We start from the raw sequence: 18986 nt of genomic DNA on the forward strand, positions 1-18986 counted from the left end.
AAAGCGAATTGAATGAACATGAACAATCCGTAGGAAAGACGTACCGCATTCGACTGGTTCTTTCAAGGTCTTTCGACGCAGTAAAGCGCAGTTGCTCGTTAATAGGAGATTATTTTTTTCTAAAATTTCTTCGTCGTCGTTCAATATTTATAGCTTGGAAGCCATCAGGGCTGCTATCGTGCATAACTCCGTATTGAAATCATTCGAGCAAAATTGTATTATAACTTTGCCGAGGTCAAACTTTCATGGTGCTTAATTGAAAGAACGGCCCAAAACTGTTCATGCTGCACTGTCAATTGCAAATTGTAAAGAATTAAAAGTCTCCATCAAATACTCGTTTGAACGAAATAAGATTGTTTTACAGGCTTTTTTGCTGAGCTAACCAGTATCAAAATTAAAGAAGAGAATTTCTTGAGAAAGAATTTAGGAACCAACAAACATAATCATGACGAGTCACGTGACACAGCTATGACGTCATTGATGAGTCAATTTTTCCTCTTTGTTTACAATACTACAATGCGACAGTTTCTTTGTTCGTGACAAGAACGGCATAAAATCCAATTCATAATTATGATATCGGACAATTGTATGGAAAAAATACAGCACACAGCAAGATTGAATACAATGTTTGGTCGCTGCCAAGACAGCGTGTGATGATTCAACACCGTGTCTTTAGCGACCTTGGAAATTCACATTTCATCGCAGTGACGTGGAAGTGTTTTTACCGTAAAATATTGCCAATTCATATTATTTGTTATTTTTATTTATTTTTATTTTTACGTCACAGGGGAACAATGAAACTACGCATTAACTCTAGACAGGAAAAGACAATGTGTCGCCCCATCTCAATCATCTTTTTAACCACATGATTAGGTACCTATCTAAACATTCCTAGGAAAAGTTTTTGGTTCGAAATAGGATTTTTTTTGTATTTGTATTGTCTAAACAATGTAACTATGGAAACGGAAGTTTGAGGAAAATAAAATATAAGAAATACTAAATATTACAAGAACCTTACTTGGTAAGTTAGTAATATTTTATGGTAGCATGGATGTAATTTACTGTACTACGGCTTTATTGCAAGTTTTTGCATAACGGACCATTTTTTAACTTGTCTTCTAACAGTACTGAGAGTCTGAATGTTATTTCAGTTGTCAGTTGAATTATCGGCGATTTCTCAGCCGTCAGTGAACATGGTTAAAAATTTCATCCCCTAACTCCGCAGCTATCAGTAACTTCTCCAAATCTCAGATCCCAGCAAGCAGTTGAAAAACGTGTAATTTTCAGTCGACCGTCAAAAAGATTAATCAATTCTCAGCTAGCAGCTCTACCCGACTAAGTCAGCTGAAAACAGACTCAGCACAGCTTCTCAAATAGGATATCAAATATCAATATATACGGAAAAAGGAAGTTGGACATCGAGAAACAATGCTCACAGAAAAGTTACGCTAATAGCCACTGTCCATTTCGCAGAAACGTTTTGTCGTAACATAATAATAAGTACATCGCGAGGTATTTAAATTTTGCAGATTTTCCTTCAAATCCTCACCATATCAGTGTAAAATATACGTTGTAAAGTGCATCATTCGTGAGCGAGACTCAAACAGTTTAATATTCCTGGGCTATAGTCTTTTAAGGGATGGGATAGAGTTGAACCGGATCTTCTCTCTCTCTTTTGTTTTGTTTTGTTTTGTTTTTTTCTTTAAAGAAACGCTATAATGGAAATAATTTTCAACAAAATGATATGTGTAGCAGGATGAAATAGGGTGCTTCTTATAACAAAACACAATTTAAATTGCAACCGGCCACTTGTTCTTTGGCCATAACTGAGGCAGCAGGAAGGAAAAACTCATGTAATTACCTATCAGGTGAGCTCTGTAGTTGCTTTGTTGATTCAACATTATGTCCAGCTCTGCCAGCTAAAGGTTCAGCGAAGGTCTATCTATTCAATGCAACAATGAAACAAACATAAACTTCTGGACAGACAAAAACTACTTAAGACGAATGAGAAGTTTGTTGGTGCTAAATGAAAAGAATGTAAAGGCTTATTTGTCGATGACGTTTTTGTGTTTTACTTTTAAATAATTATTGAATTGTCTGAGTTAGTCTTCAAATTTGCGGAGCCCAGTATTAGGGATAAATTGTGACATCGCATAGCACTGCAATCACCAAATAGGTGAACAAAATTGATTGTTCAGGCACGGCTTCTACGAAAAAATCCATTAAAGTATATGCAATATCGGGCCCTTGAAGCTGTTCAGCTTTCGGTTTTTCTACTTACCTAAAATTTATGATATACTGAGTACCAGAAAGCGTGGAACAGCCGTTGAACGTTGGTGTTAGAAGGAGAAAAACTAGAAGTGAAAATTTCGCTCTAAAGAAGTAATTGTTGTTCCGAGGTTCGCTTTGGGCTCGTATGAGCAAAATGAATGATCGAAACCAAAAAAATGTCTTTTATAAACACTGATAACCTTTGTTTCGTCATCAATAATCATTATACATTTCAACTTTACAAACAAATATATATTTAGATATTTTACTTAATTGCCCGTGAAAAAGATCTGTTATCACGTGTGCACGAACACTAAGCTCTTGACACAATGTCAACCACAAAATCTCACAATTTTGCAAGCAATATCTGCAGGTGTTACTAGGCAGTTTCTTCGATGAGTAAGCAGTTGTATTACGAATGGGCATACCTTGAAAGACAACATCATCACGTCATAAACTTTGACCGTTATTGGTGAATAATCATGATTTGTGACATTTTCATTGTTCTTAGCGTGACAAGGGTATTAAAGAAAGAACCTCATTTTGCCTAGTCATCCAGAGTAGAAAAACAACGTGCTTGAAGTTATAAATTAAACCGTTGATTACGCACGAGTTATGAATTAACAAACAAACACTGATTCTGTTAAAATGTTATTTTTGGAACGAAAGCTTAAGTGAGCTGAAAATAAGATGGTAGAAATTTCTATGCTCTCTAGATGTTAAAGTTAACCGCAGTTAACTCGCTAGTAGGAAACTATTAGTGTCGCACAACTTTCGAGACTTTATTCTCCTCGATATGTCTTTATTGTTCGGTGGGAACAATATTATCTGGTTTGGGAAAACTAACAACAGACAGATATAAGGGTAATTAGTCATTTTACTATAAAGAAAAAGATTTAAAATTGTAAACCTTCTCAGCGATGTTCCGGCTCTTCGAGTAGCGCCGTTATTTTGATTGACAAGAGCACTTGAGTAGAGGCTTTTGACGGCTTAATGGGCTTACTAGTAGTAACTAATTTAGAGCTACCGTTTTTATTCCTTTTAGCCACGGAGGAGTCTCTTGATCAGTTTCATTGACATGGTATTTTGAAAGCAAGCTGAAAAGGGCCTGTTGCCGACACAATTATAGCAATGCTGCTCGTCCTACAGGAGTTTCTGACCGAAAAAAATCGATTTTAAAGAGGCATCAAACTTCTGTATTAAATCATTAGAAGGAAAACAGATTGAAATAGCCATGCAGTATTGCACGGATTTTTTTATCAGCGCACTTTAAAAAAGCATTAAAATATTGCTTAACAAGTCTTGACAATAGAACATTCCTCCACAAGATCCTAAATGAGCCTAAAGGGAGGAGTTGTGATTTTGCCTTTGGTTTGATAACCCGTTTCTCTCAATCATTACAATCTTCAAAAGGTACATTAAATTGATTTAAAAGAAAGCTGACAAAAAAAAAATAATAATAATGATAAGAAACAGGGCGATATAGAACTACATGGTGACGTTTTGCCATTAAACGCACTGCAAGGCGTGTTTGCAGTTTTAGACATTGTTAAATTGTAAAGGAAATTTGAACACGGAATGCGTATTTTCAAAAACATGGCCAAAGTTTTGAAGTTTGTCGCGCGAAATCGTCTCAATCTTCCTAAATCTTACTTTTTGATGTTTTTTTGTGTTAGGAAACTATATAGTTTGAGGTTTTGTTGAAGATTATTGTGTGCATCGGAAAAATAGACTTAAATATCGCGACATAGCTCTTGGACTAAACTGGCACACGGCATGAATTGACAACTGAACTATCTACGGGGCAGTCTTTTGGAGCGAAGAACCTGGGAACGAGATTTACTCGTCTGATAATCTGAAAGTCGCCATACCCGAATGCAATAAATAAAAATATTTCAAAGTGTATTAAAGCAGTAAAGTAGTTTCTTTTTTTTTTCAGTCAATCTTATCAGATCTGGAAATAACGAAAATCTATATAACACTTGATTGACATTTGGTTTAAACAAAAGATTTTTAAGTTCTTGGAAAAAAAAATCATAAGAAGGAATGCTACTGAAACTGATTCAGCATGATTATCCAAAAAAGTATCTCGTTATTGCTAAAAGAGGTGTTGTGCAATATTTATTTCCTCAGTTGAATTTGACATCTTCATTGCGTGTTATTTAACGGCTTGAAACTCGCTGAAACACCTGACAACAAAATTGACAAATTACTGGTAACAAGAAATTTCGATACTCAGCAAAACTATCATGATTCGTACGTTTTAATTGTTTTTGGATGAATTTTGTAAAAGCAAGGAATTTTAAGACCTTTTTCACGTTTTTCAGTGTTACGCTGAATCAGTGTTGGTTTTGTGGAAAAGGGTGACCATTTTAGCAATGCTTTCTACTTTAATTATACTCAGAAGAAAAAGCGAGGTTCTCAAATCAAGGCACTAATTTCATGGAATGCACAACAGGCAAAACTATTTTTTCAATAAGGATTAGTATTTTTGGTCAAAAGTTTCTGAATATCGAACAAACATTAGTTTTGTTTGAAACTCTGAAACGTTATTTTTTGACACGGAAATTTTGACGGAAGTAACATAAAGACGCATTGTTCACTATGAATGTATCATTTTGAAGTCAGTTATTATTTCTTTGAGAAAACTTAAGATTAAAAAAACACGAACCTCGACACAAAAACAATAGAATAACAATGAGTACCAGCTGGAAAGAAGTTCCAGGACCGCGAAAACAACTCCATACTCTTCCCGGTAACTTCGTCTGGTGAGCGGAAATTATTACTCACGGAAAAACTGTACAGGCGTCTTATCCTTTCGAAATTGTTCCGAGGTTAAATGACTTTAAAATATAACGTTCAACCTCAGAACAATACAGAAAGGAAAACACAACCTTTTTCATTTAAAATGAGACGTGATAGTCTTAGAGATATTGTGATCAAATTCATTTACGGAAAAAAATCGTGACCGACTTCAAAGAAACAAAATTACGTCAAGCTAACAAAGCCCTACAGCATCGCGTGATCGAGATGTTTCACGTTACGTACAGCAGGAAGTTAGATATTTAAGTTTATGATATAAATATAAATCATATTTGCTGACTTCACCAGGCTTTATAGCTTGTTCATTATAGGATAATCCCATATCAGTTTCAAAGTCAAGTCATATCTATATACCAGGCTTTACTTGAACTACGTACTAGCAAAACAAGTTCAAAATAAATACCAACTGCATTTTTTGGTTAATAGTCACTCGATATTTTCCTATCACTTTATCTTGCTTTGCTTAAAATGCTTCCTGAGCAACATACATTATGAAATCTCTTATTAATTCCCTGCGGGGCTTGTTTCTTTGTACAACTACTTCGGTTTTCTTTTCTTCTCTCTCTGGGGGAGGGAGTAATGCATATTTTTCAAGCTTGGAAAATAATACTGAAGTTATCTCCTGCCTAGAAATTGTCTCGATTCAAATCTTTTGATGGGGGATCGCTAATTGAAAGGGGAACATATTAAAAAGATGATCAGTGTTTTGACCCGAGGTACGGTCTTGTTTGGAAAGTATCTTGAAAAACACTGGGGGTGGAACAAGTAAAGACACGAACGTCTTTCAAATGAAACCGATCGTGTCTTTAAGCAGTTTTAAATTGGGTGCAATCTCTGTGAAAGTCTTTTTTTCCGTTTTAATTAAAATGTATATTCTGGTATTAATATTGTAAGAAAAACATCGAAGAATAAAATCAGTTGATCAAAGAGGTGAAGCCGTGGAGCCACTGTGCCTTTGTGTTGGCGATGAATGTTTCCTGTTTCTCAGTTATTTTAAAAAAAATACAGAACGAAATTGCTCCAAAGACAAGACGAAATTAAGTTCCTTTGTTCGTCATTCACGCGCACTGAGCAATTTACAAATGTATTAACCGTTATCAATGGGAAAATCACACAACAATCGTTACAGAGATTTTAAGTTACAATGTTGACAGTACCAATAGGAGTTTATTTGGAAGTACAAATGCTAAATGTTAGTACCAGCGCCTGCTTACAACGGCGAAATTAAAGCTAAGTTCCAAAGTTTCTAAAGCTTCACACCTCTCGCATTTCTTGAAACATGAAATCCTTCATATGAATCTTCATATTTGTCCAGTGATGTAATCAGCAATTACATAAGACCGTGTCTCTAAGAAAACGTTAAAATGTATTGATATAAAAAAATTACCTAAAAAGGAAGTTACGTATAGTTTATGATTTAGAGTTCTGGCTTAACTTGTAAATATCTGATTCTATTTCCTGTTATACTGTAACGCATAAATTTAGAATTTTCTTGTGGTTTTTAAAATGGTCATTATTTTTAAAAACGTATGACCCAGCACTCTGTGAGATATTAGCATTTGATTTAGTTTCCTGTTTAACTGTTAGACGTCCATTTAGACCATAATTCATTGTCTTTTTCAAATGATCATTTACCTTAAAAATGCATTAAGAAGCTTCCAACGCTATCAATATTTGATTTAATTTCCCTTTTTACTGTTATGTCTCAATATAACTTAAATAAAGAACTATCTCATTGTCTTTACAAAAATGGCATAACGTTAAAAGAAAACATTACAAGGCTCTGCAAATATCATTGCTTGTCCTTTGGTAAAAAATAGCCATTAACTTTAAAAAGGAAACAAAAAGGGTCTAAAATATTCTTTTCAGCGTTAAATTGATTCAAAAGATGATGAAAGCCCGAGCCAGTATAGTTAAACATGACGCGGCTAAAATATTTGCTTTTCTATATATTTTCAGCGTGATTTATATTGATCTTATTCGAGAAAACAAAAAATACAAACGATGAAACAAATATGGCTTTATTAAAACTGTTATTTTTGGAAAGGACATTAAAGGTTCAGCCCAGACATCATTTAATAATAGACGGTAAGAGAGTATCTCTTAGGAGGTATATATGAATGAGTGCTCTCTTATTTTTCGAATACGATGCAAAATAGACTTTATAACACTAATTAAACAAATTTTAAACGATCGATGATCATGCTTGGTGACAAGAAAGAAAACACTCGCAGCAAGGCTAAAACAGTTTCTTAAACTGCGCACAAAAGAATAAGGAAATACAGTTACTAGAGTATATCTCAAAGAGGAGAGATATTGACAGCTTTATTTGAAACTGTTATAATTTATTTTTGTTTTTGTTCACCCGTCCATGTAGGCTGTACCATCACAAGGACAAAAAAATATTTTTAAGTGTTCTTAGACATGCAATATATGTTAAGTTTAGTCGTTTTATGTCGACGTTTACGCAGAAAGCGGAGTCATAAGCAGAAATCCAAGTCCTACTATGTTATATTTGTGTTTGCACCACGTACAAACCCAAACATTTTTGAAAGGAAAAATCGTTCTCATGTCGTAATATAGTCTCAGTATATGTCATAATAAAGGGAACTAAATCGTTATATCTAAGTAGCCGGCTTTTTCTTTAGGATAGGGTTTGTATAGAGGCGCGCCCGGATGGCCTTATGGTTAGCACGCGGGACTAGCCGAGGCCATTGCGTCTTGTTCTCCGGCAAGACGCTTTCCTCTCATGGTGCCTCTTTTCACCCAGGAGCATTAATGGGTACCGGTGAATTTAATGCTGGGGTCTAACCCTGCGATGGACTAACATCCCATCCGGGGGCGGGAGGAGGGGTTAGAACACTCTTAGTCGCCACGTGCTACAGAATTAGAACCGGACGAGCGCCAGCTGTATGGGCCGATGACCTGATTTAGTCTTAACTTTACCTAGGGTTAGGGTCAAATATCAACAGAATGAGGTAATCTTGTCAAAAGTTAATATGATGTTTTTCGTTCTAAACACTGAACCAGTTTTTTGCAAATTTGCGTGCATTACGAGGGTGAAAAAGAAAACGATTTAGCAACCGTAATTATATTGGTCAGAGAGCTCATCTTAAAACCGAGCGATATAATTCAGCGAGTTTTCTTGACAGGTTTACATCACAAGGAATTCTTGATTCATCTCTCATTCTAAGAGATCTGCGTAAGCAAAAAGTATAAATTCCTACACGCAAAGATGACGTGAATCCTAGAAGTTACGTTGTATATTGAATTCATTTTGATGACGGCGTTTCAGAATTCCTTTCGCTACAATGTAAAAGTTTAGTACTAGAAGGGAAAGAAATTATATGCCAACAAAGAAAGTCTCAACTTTTCCGTTTCAAATGGAGATTTCAAAAGTTTAAACTAGATAATTCGTGAAATACAAGAGGTATTCTTGCCGTCGATACAGTGAAAGTAGCCGGCTTAATATTAAGGTACCCAAACATGAAAAAATGAAAAAGCCTACAGTCGTACATGTGCGTCGAGTGTTGCAAGAACTTCCGCGTTAGTCACTTAAGTTAATGTTTCAGACCGTCTTTTGTATCTGTGTGATAAAGTGCGTAATCACTGAAAGGAAATCAGTAATTTTCAACTCCATATAAGGCAACTTTTTTGGACGAGTGAAAGCTCTAATATAACAAGTAAATGTAAGGGGTGAACCTTTATATCCAGTCAGTAGATTTACTGATATATTTTTTCCGATGTGAGATGTTTTTTTTTTGTAAAGGCTTGTGCAAGGTTAATACCAAAAAATACCATTACGCAATATCCATACCTTTCTAATTGTCCTCACGGTAGTTCTTCGTCGGGAAAGATATTGTGCCATGGCCTAGGCTCGATTACCAGGCGCTGTACGAGAAAGGAGCCCGCGCACGGGGAGGAAGGTGAACATGTCCAGGTTTCGTTAATTGTTCATAAGAGACCGGCAGGATTGTTCCCAAGGTATTTCTTGGCTAGGAATAAAGAGAAGTTAGATGAGATAAAGATAAGAACTTTATTAACGTGTCGAAGTCGCTAGCATACAATGTATACTAATTGGGGACACCTATAACATGCGTACAATTTAGGAAGCTGTTATAGTGAACTTCTTCTGTGTAGTGGGATGAGCTTTACAACGGTTCTTCTTCCTAAGTATTGTAACCTAGTATTTCTTTTAGGTAGGGGAGTTTTGAAAGCCAAGCACCTTTAGTCCTGGCTACGATACATAATCTTAACAAATAACTGTCAAAAATAATTTTTACTTTTCTTGAAGTATCAAAAATATAAGGTTAAGTCTACGTCAGCCAAAAGTATCTGACTTTGCCTGATATCACCCCAGTTTCCTTATCATGAAGCGACTTGGTGTATTTCTCACTCCCCCCTGGATGGGATGCTGGCCAATCGCTTGGTTACCCCAGCATGGATGGAGAGAGGCACTGTGAGAGTAGTTTCTTGCCCAAGGACACAACATAATGACCCTGGCCAGGACTCCCACCCAGACCCCTCGATCCAGAGTCCGGCATACAAACGATTAAGCCACTGTCCCTCTACAATAATAAGCGCTACCAAAAGTATCTAACCCTTGAGTAGCAGTGCTAAAAACCCGACCGCGCCCAACAGCACATTAGTAAATTTAAAAATGTGTCTCCAGTATAGCCCTCCTGCACTGAGAGTGCTGAACTTTGGTGGTGACCTTCAAATTGTTCCCAATTGATCGTGTACGCGGCATTAACGAAAACTTTAGAATATGTTTGAGACGTCTTAGGTTATTTCTAAAAGAATAAAAAAGCACAAAGGCAATCACGATATGAAATGCATCAGGCACCAATCCCCAAGGACGCGATGAATATAGATGGGCGTGGTTAATTAAAGCGGGAGCTTCGAAGTCCATTATACACTGCGATAAAATTTAAACCAAAAATTCCAGTTGGATCTGAGACTTAGAAACAAGGAAAAAAGTAAATAAATAAACACACATGATAAAAGGGGTGAAATCCCTTCCCACTCACTGCTTTCTTTGCAATTGTTCCTTCGCAAAATTTTAAAGTATAACTGGATCAATCCAATAAAATTCAATTAAGTCTTGATTAAAACATTTTTTTTTCAAGAACGGAGACGAAAAAGACTTTTTGAGCTGCTCCGAAAGGTTCAATATGTTTTGTCAGAGTTCTGGACGCGTTCCCAAGCTCTCCGTGTAATAAACACGTAAATATGTGCTTTTAAAACAGTCCTATAACTGTTATTGACTAACAAAGATCTTGACACTTCGCGTACGTACCTTCGGTCAGTACATAGTCTGTGCTTTACAATATGCAGTGGGGTTTTCAAAGAGATAAGATCTTTTGGTCAAGAGTGAACTCTTAAGACCGTCTGTATCAATTAGCCTGTTTGTTGCATCGCCAAAATACCTAGATGATATTTTTTCTTTGCTAATTTAAGGGCAATTCACTTGTGCAGTAGTCGCATCCTTATGGTATGTTTCAATTCTGTTATGACATTGCTGACGGTGTTATACAATAGGCCACTTTCGATGTATTAATATTCAGCTTGATAGTGAGGCCTAGAGGACACAAACAAAAGAGATGAATAAACATGGCCATTCAATTTCCTTTGTTTGTGTTCTCTAGGCCTCACTGCCAAGCTGAATTTTAATATATCGAAAACAGTCTATTGGAAAAATGGTGCACCGCAAAGTGTGTCATGGATAGAATGGATACTCGAGCGCCCTGATTACAGCTTAAAGAATGCTGATCTTTCAGAGTATGACTAACAATCGTGCGTTTTTTCACGCAGGTCATATTCTAGGGCTGCAGTCATGTATTCTACCGTCATAAACACCTTGAGAGGACTTAGTAAACACTCGCTTCTATACGTAGTTCTCGTGGTTGCATCATCAACTGTGTTTCATGGTAGTAAAACATATGGCCCTGACTTCTTCACCACTAAAAAAAAAAAAAACAAGCTGAGACTATTGAACTATTGAAGCTGAGACTATTAAACTCTTGTTTCGCACTACTCCTTTTGAAATGCACCGCAGTGCCAGTCTGATAAAACAGGAAGTATAAAACAGGAAGTATAGATATCGCACAAATCTGATAACACCATAAGTAACAAAGTACCGTTATATTGAGCAACGAGTAGCGCGGCGAACGTGATCTGATACATGCTAAACAGCGTGCATTGCCACATAAAAGACACGACATCGTATTTTGGGTGTCACTTTCGGCAATCAGCTGGACGGTGCAAGGCAAAGTTTGAAGGCGTTGCCTGCTATAGGCAAGAAAATGCAATATTTTTTAACCCTAGTGTTCAGCTTCAGTATAGCTCTGAGCTTTTGCCCTGTTAACTCTTTCCTTATTCCACAAGCAGGCAACGAAAAGTGCCAAGAGGTGAGAAGAGAGACTAGACAATTTTGCTTCTTGTAATTCCGACTATTGGATCAGTTATGGTGCTGTGTGTACACTTTAATTGGGGCGCACTGCTTGAGGTTTCGACACACGTCTGGGAAATATCAGAGTTGAGGAGTGTAAGATCCAGAGTGGCAGAAAAACAGACAAGACCTCCAAATAGTGACCATATAAATCGATCATATAAAACATACGTGATAACAGTTTTACCCAAGATTTGGGGATCCCTCTTAAAAACAAACAATGGCCTGTATGCTCTTGGGAAGGAGGCAATCCAGTGCATTGCACGTTGAAACCGTTCCACGAAAATACTCTCCATTTGCATTCGCATACTAAGATGTTTTTAAACGTGGTTATCATCTGTTTGTTTCAGTACACAACCTATGAGGATTGTGTGAAGGAAGCGTACATGGCGGCCGCAAAATGTCGAGTTTTAAGACTCCCATTACTCACGTTCAACATTTACGAGGTTTGTGATGGATATCAAGACAAGTTGAAACGCCTAAGTTCTTTTTTTAATACAAAACAGTTGCAATTCATTTGTAATATTTTTGTATTTCATAGTCTGTAAAGATCTTTACTGTCGCAATGGAGGCAAGTGTGCAGGACCCAACGCTTCTTGGTGCGCATGTCCGCCAGGTTATGCGGGAGCTTTCTGTCATAAAAGTAAGTGCTGGCTTGCTACTTTATATTTTATATTTTTTGAACGGAAAAGCTCGGAATGAAATCAAACAATGCAAAGCTCTCTGTTGACATTTAAGCAAACTTAGGTTCTTAAAGTACGGCGTAGCGTTCATTTAAGGTTGAAGATTGCTCGTAATTAGATTCAAAAATGCGAACTTGGGCTAAGTTAAGTCGTACTGCTGCGAAAGCTTAGTTTAGCTTAGCTTTGCCGAGAAGTTATTCCATAACGCTGCCAATAAGCATGTAAGATATTTCACTTCCAAGATGAAAAAAATTTTGGATGTTAATTATATGCAGTAGACAAATTAATGGTTAGTGGTTAGCAATAGTATAGATTTGAATGATTCTGCTAAGCAAGATCCGCTAACGGTTGTTCTTATTTCCTCTTGAAGGTAGATATGCAAGAAAGCCATGTAAAAACGGAGGCACGTGCATCAGTGAAAACCTCTGTAAATGTCCACCTCCATATTCTGGAGCTCAGCGTACAAGAAAAAGACTGGGAACCAAAGAGAGCCCGGCACCAAACGCACAGGCAATTCTTGACGCCGGCGACAGTGTAGGCAACGGCATGTACTGGATCCAGCCCCCTGGTGAAACGGCCCCGGCTCAAACTTACTGCGACATGAGCTTTGCTGGTGGAGCATGGATGCTAGCTAGTTATGGTTACGTTCACACAACGGGAACAAACTCCAACAACAAGGCCATTCCTAATATGAATAGTTCTTTGATTTCGCCTGGCTTCCCAGCCAACGCAGCTCCTCTCATGGCGTGATTAGTTTACCACACGGGGCGGTAATGACGGCAAATAACGCTCGTTACATGATCATGGCTGCGGGTAATAACCCAGCCACGGGCGGTATCAACCAATATGCATACGTGTACCGTATTTACCTAAAGAACAACCTTTACAAAATAACATTTGCAAATCATAACCGCTACAATGGCGGACAGCCGGGCCGTATGCATATCGTTGATTTTGTCGTTGAAGCGTTGAAAGGAGAAAGTGGCAAGTATGTGAGAAATGCCCTGGGGGAAGCACTGGGGGTGACATGGACCGACTCCTATCGCACCGCTTACGGTTTTAACGATAAGACCACGCCTTCTGCAACCTTTACCACGGGTCCCTTTTTTCCTAGTGTCCATTCGGGTTCGGGACGAAGCCCATATTCTGGATGTACCCCTACTAATTACGACCCTGATGTAGTGGGAGGGTCCCCTCATTACACACACCACGGATGGTTTACTGCTAACGGCTGGGACAAAACTGGCCAAACCTCTATCTGGTTTAAGTAAGGGGTTATTCCTAGTTATTGTTCAAACATCGGTTTAAGCTTTAGTAAGTTGATGAACTTCACTGACTACCCAGGTGGACCGGCTGCAGGGTGAAAGGGGCGGCGATGCTCATTGAAAATCTTAAAAGAAACCAATCTAGACGGGGCTCAAGCTTAATGAGAACTCTAAAATACCATTTTAAGGTAATTCCCCTGAAATAAAACTGCACATAGATTTTTGTTCAAACTTTGTGAATATTTATCATATGAGAACTTTAATTATAAAATACAAAAGGGGGTGCCCATGCTCGTTAGGGAGCTGTCAGGCATTAAAAATGTCCCATTTTAGCGTTATTTAATGCTTATTACAAGAACGCATTCCAAGTTATTGTAAACTTTTTGTGAGCCCAGACTCATGAAAACACGCCTCAAACTACAGTCAATACTTGTGTCGGACACAAATAAACTTTTTAAGTTTGATTTTGACAGACAGCTGAATCCTTGTTTAAATATTGGAACCAAATTGCTTGCCACGGTTATCAAACTGCAAAATAGAAAAGACTACAGTGCAGCTGCTAATTTCCTTATTTATTCAATTTTCAGCAATAGAAATCAGATCAGTCTTTTCTCACGCAAAGCTAATGATTAGTTCGGTTTTCTTTTCTTCTCTCTCTGGGGGAGGGAGTAATGCATATTTTTCAAGCTTGGAAAATAATACTGAAGTTATCTCCTGCCTAGAAATTGTCTCGATTCAAATCTTTTGATGGGGGATCGCTAATTGAAAGGGGAACATATTAAAAAGATGATCAGTGTTTTGACCCGAGGTACGGTCTTGTTTGGAAAGTATCTTGAAAAACACTGGGGGTGGAACAAGTAAAGACACGAACGTCTTTCAAATGAAACCGATCGTGTCTTTAAGCAGTTTTAAATTGGGTGCAATCTCTGTGAAAGTCTTTTTTTCCGTTTTAATTAAAATGTATATTCTGGTATTAATATTGTAAGAAAAACATCGAAGAATAAAATCAGTTGATCAAAGAGGTGAAGCCGTGGAGCCACTGTGCCTTTGTGTTGGCGATGAATGTTTCCTGTTTCTCAGTTATTTTAAAAAAAATACAGAACGAAATTGCTCCAAAGACAAGACGAAATTAAGTTCCTTTGTTCGTCATTCACGCGCACTGAGCAATTTACAAATGTATTAACCGTTATCAATGGGAAAATCACACAACAATCGTTACAGAGATTTTAAGTTACAATGTTGACAGTACCAATAGGAGTTTATTTGGAAGTACAAATGCTAAATGTTAGTACCAGCGCCTGCTTACAACGGCGAAATTAAAGCTAAGTTCCAAAGTTTCTAAAGCTTCACACCTCTCGCATTTCTTGAAACATGAAATCCTTCATATGAATCTTCATATTTGTCCAGTGATGTAATCAGCAATTACATAAGACCGTGTCTCTAAGAAAACGTTAAAATGTATTGATATAAAAAAATTACCTAAAAAGGAAGTTACGTATAGTTTATGATTTAGAGTTCTGGCTTAACTTGTAAATATCTGATTCTATTTCCTGTTATACTGTAACGCATAAATTTAGAATTTTCTTGTGGTTTTTAAAATGGTCATTATTTTTAAAAACGTATGACCCAGCACTCTGTGAGATATTAGCATTTGATTTAGTTTCCTGTTTAACTGTTAGACGTCCATTTAGACCATAATTCATTGTCTTTTTCAAATGATCATTTACCTTAAAAATGCATTAAGAAGCTTCCAACGCTATCAATATTTGATTTAATTTCCCTTTTTACTGTTATGTCTCAATATAACTTAAATAAAGAACTATCTCATTGTCTTTACAAAAATGGCATAACGTTAAAAGAAAACATTACAAGGCTCTGCAAATATCATTGCTTGTCCTTTGGTAAAAAATAGCCATTAACTTTAAAAAGGAAACAAAAAGGGTCTAAAATATTCTTTTCAGCGTTAAATTGATTCAAAAGATGATGAAAGCCCGAGCCAGTATAGTTAAACATGACGCGGCTAAAATATTTGCTTTTCTATATATTTTCAGCGTGATTTATATTGATCTTATTCGAGAAAACAAAAAATACAAACGATGAAACAAATATGGCTTTATTAAAACTGTTATTTTTGGAAAGGACATTAAAGGTTCAGCCCAGACATCATTTAATAATAGACGGTAAGAGAGTATCTCTTAGGAGGTATATATGAATGAGTGCTCTCTTATTTTTCGAATACGATGCAAAATAGACTTTATAACACTAATTAAACAAATTTTAAACGATCGATGATCATGCTTGGTGACAAGAAAGAAAACACTCGCAGCAAGGCTAAAACAGTTTCTTAAACTGCGCACAAAAGAATAAGGAAATACAGTTACTAGAGTATATCTCAAAGAGGAGAGATATTGACAGCTTTATTTGAAACTGTTATAATTTATTTTTGTTTTTGTTCACCCGTCCATGTAGGCTGTACCATCACAAGGACAAAAAAATATTTTTAAGTGTTCTTAGACATGCAATATATGTTAAGTTTAGTCGTTTTATGTCGACGTTTACGCAGAAAGCGGAGTCATAAGCAGAAATCCAAGTCCTACTATGTTATATTTGTGTTTGCACCACGTACAAACCCAAACATTTTTGAAAGGAAAAATCGTTCTCATGTCGTAATATAGTCTCAGTATATGTCATAATAAAGGGAACTAAATCGTTATATCTAAGTAGCCGGCTTTTTCTTTAGGATAGGGTTTGTATAGAGGCGCGCCCGGATGGCCTTATGGTTAGCACGCGGGACTAGCCGAGGCCATTGCGTCTTGTTCTCCGGCAAGACGCTTTCCTCTCATGGTGCCTCTTTTCACCCAGGAGCATTAATGGGTACCGGTGAATTTAATGCTGGGGTCTAACCCTGCGATGGACTAACATCCCATCCGGGGGCGGGAGGAGGGGTTAGAACACTCTTAGTCGCCACGTGCTACAGAATTAGAACCGGACGAGCGCCAGCTGTATGGGCCGATGACCTGATTTAGTCTTAACTTTACCTAGGGTTAGGGTCAAATATCAACAGAATGAGGTAATCTTGTCAAAAGTTAATATGATGTTTTTCGTTCTAAACACTGAACCAGTTTTTTGCAAATTTGCGTGCATTACGAGGGTGAAAAAGAAAACGATTTAGCAACCGTAATTATATTGGTCAGAGAGCTCATCTTAAAACCGAGCGATATAATTCAGCGAGTTTTCTTGACAGGTTTACATCACAAGGAATTCTTGATTCATCTCTCATTCTAAGAGATCTGCGTAAGCAAAAAGTATAAATTCCTACACGCAAAGATGACGTGAATCCTAGAAGTTACGTTGTATATTGAATTCATTTTGATGACGGCGTTTCAGAATTCCTTTCGCTACAATGTAAAAGTTTAGTACTAGAAGGGAAAGAAATTATATGCCAACAAAGAAAGTCTCAACTTTTCCGTTTCAAATGGAGATTTCAAAAGTTTAAACTAGATAATTCGTGAAATACAAGAGGTATTCTTGCCGTCGATACAGTGAAAGTAGCCGGCTTAATATTAAGGTACCCAAACATGAAAAAATGAAAAAGCCTACAGTCGTACATGTGCGTCGAGTGTTGCAAGAACTTCCGCGTTAGTCACTTAAGTTAATGTTTCAGACCGTCTTTTGTATCTGTGTGATAAAGTGCGTAATCACTGAAAGGAAATCAGTAATTTTCAACTCCATATAAGGCAACTTTTTTGGACGAGTGAAAGCTCTAATATAACAAGTAAATGTAAGGGGTGAACCTTTATATCCAGTCAGTAGATTTACTGATATATTTTTTCCGATGTGAGATGTTTTTTTTTTGTAAAGGCTTGTGCAAGGTTAATACCAAAAAATACCATTACGCAATATCCATACCTTTCTAATTGTCCTCACGGTAGTTCTTCGTCGGGAAAGATATTGTGCCATGGCCTAGGCTCGATTACCAGGCGCTGTACGAGAAAGGAGCCCGCGCACGGGGAGGAAGGTGAACATGTCCAGGTTTCGTTAATTGTTCATAAGAGACCGGCAGGATTGTTCCCAAGGTATTTCTTGGCTAGGAATAAAGAGAAGTTAGATGAGATAAAGATAAGAACTTTATTAACGTGTCGAAGTCGCTAGCATACAATGTATACTAATTGGGGACACCTATAACATGCGTACAATTTAGGAAGCTGTTATAGTGAACTTCTTCTGTGTAGTGGGATGAGCTTTACAACGGTTCTTCTTCCTAAGTATTGTAACCTAGTATTTCTTTTAGGTAGGGGAGTTTTGAAAGCCAAGCACCTTTAGTCCTGGCTACGATACATAATCTTAACAAATAACTGTCAAAAATAATTTTTACTTTTCTTGAAGTATCAAAAATATAAGGTTAAGTCTACGTCAGCCAAAAGTATCTGACTTTGCCTGATATCACCCCAGTTTCCTTATCATGAAGCGACTTGGTGTATTTCTCACTCCCCCCTGGATGGGATGCTGGCCAATCGCTTGGTTACCCCAGCATGGATGGAGAGAGGCACTGTGAGAGTAGTTTCTTGCCCAAGGACACAACATAATGACCCTGGCCAGGACTCCCACCCAGACCCCTCGATCCAGAGTCCGGCATACAAACGATTAAGCCACTGTCCCTCTACAATAATAAGCGCTACCAAAAGTATCTAACCCTTGAGTAGCAGTGCTAAAAACCCGACCGCGCCCAACAGCACATTAGTAAATTTAAAAATGTGTCTCCAGTATAGCCCTCCTGCACTGAGAGTGCTGAACTTTGGTGGTGACCTTCAAATTGTTCCCAATTGATCGTGTACGCGGCATTAACGAAAACTTTAGAATATGTTTGAGACGTCTTAGGTTATTTCTAAAAGAATAAAAAAGCACAAAGGCAATCACGATATGAAATGCATCAGGCACCAATCCCCAAGGACGCGATGAATATAGATGGGCGTGGTTAATTAAAGCGGGAGCTTCGAAGTCCATTATACACTGCGATAAAATTTAAACCAAAAATTCCAGTTGGATCTGAGACTTAGAAACAAGGAAAAAAGTAAATAAATAAACACACATGATAAAAGGGGTGAAATCCCTTCCCACTCACTGCTTTCTTTGCAATTGTTCCTTCGCAAAATTTTAAAGTATAACTGGATCAATCCAATAAAATTCAATTAAGTCTTGATTAAAACATTTTTTTTTCAAGAACGGAGACGAAAAAGACTTTTTGAGCTGCTCCGAAAGGTTCAATATGTTTTGTCAGAGTTCTGGACGCGTTCCCAAGCTCTCCGTGTAATAAACACGTAAATATGTGCTTTTAAAACAGTCCTATAACTGTTATTGACTAACAAAGATCTTGACACTTCGCGTACGTACCTTCGGTCAGTACATAGTCTGTGCTTTACAATATGCAGTGGGGTTTTCAAAGAGATAAGATCTTTTGGTCAAGAGTGAACTCTTAAGACCGTCTGTATCAAT

At 37.3% G+C, this 18986-nt stretch overlaps 1 pseudogene; it reads left to right on the forward strand.

Moving 5' to 3' along the window:
* Window positions 1-11425: 11425 nt before the first annotated feature.
* LOC145478222 (uncharacterized) lies at window positions 11426-14110 on the forward strand (annotated as a pseudogene).
* The last annotated feature ends 4876 nt before the right edge of the window (window positions 14111-18986 follow it).

The sequence above is a fragment of the Orbicella franksi genome, chromosome 2 (genome assembly GCF_964199315.1).
Source record: "Orbicella franksi chromosome 2, jaOrbFran1.1, whole genome shotgun sequence".
In the NCBI taxonomy this organism is placed as follows: domain Eukaryota; kingdom Metazoa; phylum Cnidaria; class Anthozoa; order Scleractinia; family Merulinidae; genus Orbicella; species Orbicella franksi.